This window comes from Pecten maximus, chromosome 4, assembly GCF_902652985.1.
Source record: "Pecten maximus chromosome 4, xPecMax1.1, whole genome shotgun sequence".
In the NCBI taxonomy this organism is placed as follows: domain Eukaryota; kingdom Metazoa; phylum Mollusca; class Bivalvia; order Pectinida; family Pectinidae; genus Pecten; species Pecten maximus.
This window is the reverse complement of record NC_047018.1, coordinates 37,884,942-37,889,358: the sequence shown is the minus strand read 5'-3', so window position 1 is coordinate 37,889,358 and position 4,417 is coordinate 37,884,942.

Genomic DNA, 4,417 nt, shown 5'->3' with positions numbered 1-4,417 from the left:
AACCAGGAAGTAAACAGTCCAACTGCGATGTGTCCTTTGGCCTTTAATATATAATATCCGGAAAATATATATAGAAGAGTAAACTCACTGTTAAGTTTATACGTACGTATACCGATAGTTTTAAAGTGATCTTAAGAAACGATTAGTGAGAATGCTGACGGGAAGGAAACAGAATATATTTTGCAGTAACCTAAAACTGTGTATACGTGTGTACAGTTTCGATCTATATACTTATATTTATCATAAAGACAATCCGTGCATCAATATCATAATGTGTACGCTTGTTTACTTGTTAAATTAGTGATATATACATCTTGTCGTACAACGGGTATTTATATTCCAACCGGTTTGTGTATTGACTCTTATCGTGTGTAGATTGGCGTGTTTAATGAATACAGGTATATAAAGTGTCTAACGTACCTGGTATAAATTTGGGGAATTCCCGTTAAAGGGACATAACCATGTTCTGGTTGATATCTATCTATACCTGGTAGTTGTAACAGCTGTACAGTAGAGTAATAGCTGGTTCATGAGATGCTCTTAGCTTCATGCTTTACTGAAGAATCAATCACAAATGAAACATATGTTTTCTTGTGATAATGTTTAATTAATGTTTTATGATAAAGCTGACTGTCGAGGATTGTGAAATACCATTTGTCAATATATATAGTGTATCACCGTGTCCAAACTAGACCAGATATACATATGTACAAAGATTGTTTAATCATTTTTTCTAGTATGAACAATTTATCATTGTATTATTGCAGATAATCTATGTATCTGTTATTGCCGGTGATATTAACGTAATTCTAGATAACACATTCCAATGATACCGATAATGATTTTAAATTTATCTATGTCAATTAAATGGCAAGTATTTCGACGTGTTCCTGAAGTTTTGTAGTTATCTTTCGAAGAGTGAAATAGATTTAGTTGATAACATGGTTTAATGTGATCAAATAATCTATCTTCATACACTTGAATAATGAAATAATTAAATAATATATTTCATACATACACTTAAATAATAAAAAAAGATAATATACCTACATATACTTGAATGATGAAATAGATAGATAATATATCTACATACACTTAAACACTTAAATAATATATCTACATATAAAGTGTATCTACATACACTTAAGTAATAAAAAAGGAATAATAAATCTACATACACTTAAATAATCAAATAATCAAATAATATATCTACATACACTTTAACTATAAAATAATCGAATAATATGTCTGCATGTACATGCACGTAAATAATAAAATAATTGAATGATATCTCTACATACTCTTCACATGAAATAACAACAGTATTCTCACAAGACCTACTACCTTTATTTTGAATATGTAACTAGTAAACGATACCTATTTGAACTCTGACCTCTGTTTTGACTATTTAAAAGATTCCCAAAACTGTACTTGCAACCTCAGTTTGGGAAACTCCGAAACAATTTTATCTGTACACTATTCAACCATTCACGATCAATATTTAGAAATCAGCTGATTAACCAAAACATAACCCATGACTGCTTCAATATAAACATGTTTCTTAATGGATGAATTTGGCGAAGAAATAATATAATGATAACGATTTTATAACATTATTGACACAAGAAAATTTAATTAAATATAAATTGTGTATATCTGGTATGGTGGGGACATGGGGACACGCTACATTAATATGTATTGATCATATAATTGTGTGATAATTTCAATGACTGTACCAAACCGTAATTATATAGATAAAGCTTTTATATTTTTATTTCAATTTATTTCTTATTTACAATGTATTTTCATTTTTTTTTTACATTTGGCATATGCAAAATACATGAATCCCATTTATACTTCCACACATACATTTCACCAAACTATATTTTATATTATCTATTAATTACACTTTTTTCAAATGTCATTATATAGCTGGAAGAAGAATATGTAGATAAACAATACAATATGCAAAAACTACAAAAACCATAACAGAAAGGACAAAATAAACCTTGGTCAAAGATGCTGCTGTTTCTTACAATTCTCATTTTAAATTTGCAGCCACTTCTGTTTTTGTGTGTCAATATTATTTTCGAGTAAAAATTGTGAGCTTAACTCATATTTAATATGATTTTTAGTTTGTTCAAATTAAGTTCTAATTGAAGACACTTAGATTTGTAGATATATTGGTTTGGAATGAGTAATATCAAATTATCTTGGTTTGAACTTTGTAAATGTATTAATTTGCTTGCCAAAGATAAATTCCTGCTTATCGAATCTTTTTAGTGATAATGATGATCCTTAAATGTTATCAAATTTGATGCATGTTCTCAATCCCACAGTATATGTGTATAAGTTATATTCTTTTATTTTGTTATTTTTTTTTTACTTTTGAATAAAAAGTTGATGTAGTTAAGATTCTGTGGTTTATTCTAAAATGTAGCTATAGTGCAGGGATTGAAAGGATATTTGTTTATTTCTTTCCAACTATCTTTATCAATATTGAAATTTTGATTGCATTTGTTTTGAGCAATTTGTTTAACTTTATTATTTATGAAAATGGTTTATATTTCCTGAGCATCTTTTTTACATCTTCAAACTGGTTTGAGATTAATGGGTACATGTTGTTTATTGGAAAGTATAACATTTTTCTGGCCTATAACTATATACCTAGCCTCATGCCTTGCCTTTTGTATTTGTAATAAACATTATTGAAATTTAATATCTATCCAGACTTAAAATGTTCTCATATCTGTCATCTACCTAAAAGAGTCAATTTTAACAAAATATTGTAAAAGTAACATAATTCCAAAATAAAATGCGAAATATATAGAAATTACATATTTACCGGTTAAGTCTACGTCAACGTTTCCTTCTGATTTCCCTCGATAGAACGAGCACACGTATACACGTATGTGTTGACAATATGTGCTCACGTCGTTTCGAAATGTCTGTCCTTTTTTAGAGACATCCCACTATAACTAAGTTTATAAACCATAAGAGTGAAATGACAGATTCTTATGGTCAATTTTGCTCGTTTGTATAACACATATGTCTATTTATAGTAAAACCATTCGTTCTGTAGATACTGGATGTCCTCCATAGTTTCTCGCGGTTTTCCCACACGCGAGTTATGTAGTATATAAGGAATGATGCTGACCGCTGGTAATCACACAAGGTTTGAAGCCTTTATAAGTACAGAAAGGATCTCAATGATTCCCAGTATTCTTCACAACTGACAACATGTTCACACTAAAAGCTGTTCCTCATCACTATCTGGAGTATTGCTGGATCTAACGGCCATCAACTTGCAGGCAAGCGTTCACTTATGGGCTCATGCCGTGGGACTCAAGAGACAGCCGACTGTTACAGGACCTGACAAAAGCGTCCTCCTCCCTTACCTTATGACTGGTCATTCAACTGACAGACCGCGTAGACAAAATGAGATTAAAAAATGATCACACATCTTGAATTTGAAAGGATATAAACCCGATGACGTCACTATTTCCACCCGGGAGGGGCGAGACCTGATCAAGGCCCATCGTATTGAGGGACAGGAAGATTGTTTGAATGTCTACGAGAGTAAGAGTATTAGTAGCATACAGTACCTGAAGATGTTGACGTCAGCTCCATGAAAAACTGCTTCGCATCCGTTGGTACGTTGACTATTGAAGTCAAATTCATAACCAAGGACAATAATCAGACGTTTCGGGATCTCGATGTGTAGTAAGATAAAGCAGAGGAGAAACTGCAATTCTAGCCAACTAAGAAGGATTGGTGAACGCAACAGAGGAAACAGTAAATGATGTCTCCTAGCAGCACACTGAGAGTGAACAAATTCGTCCAACAGGTCACAGAGGTGACGTCATTGAAGGGACAGACCCGTAGGTATATTATCGAATACCCCGTGAGTGTTGATAGTTTTCACGAGAAAGAGGACTTTGACAATGACGAACCCGAAAGTTCAAGTATCAATGGTGACCTATACCTCTAGGAAAGGCACTTCACACACGCTGGTATGTTGCACAATGAAGCAAAATACATTATCAGTGACAAAAATCAGGTTCTTTGGAAGCCTTCGAAAAAAGCGAAGGGCAAATCAAATGCTGACCCAATCTAGGACAGAAAGATGAACGTAACTGCAGAGAGATAAGGCTATTAACGAATACACTGAGACTGTTGATAGTATTGAAGAGAAAAAGGACCCCAAAATTGTTAACTCAAAAGGTCAAATATCAATGTTGACATAGACCTCGAGGAACTGACGTCACAATAGAACACGACCAGTGTTTGTGCAACGACAACGCAGGCATCGGTCCCTGTCCTGATGATAGACATGAGACGCATGGCACAGACATGGAAACAAATGCCAAGGAGGCTATGACGATATGTGACGACGAGTGAGCGAAGAGGCAATGAA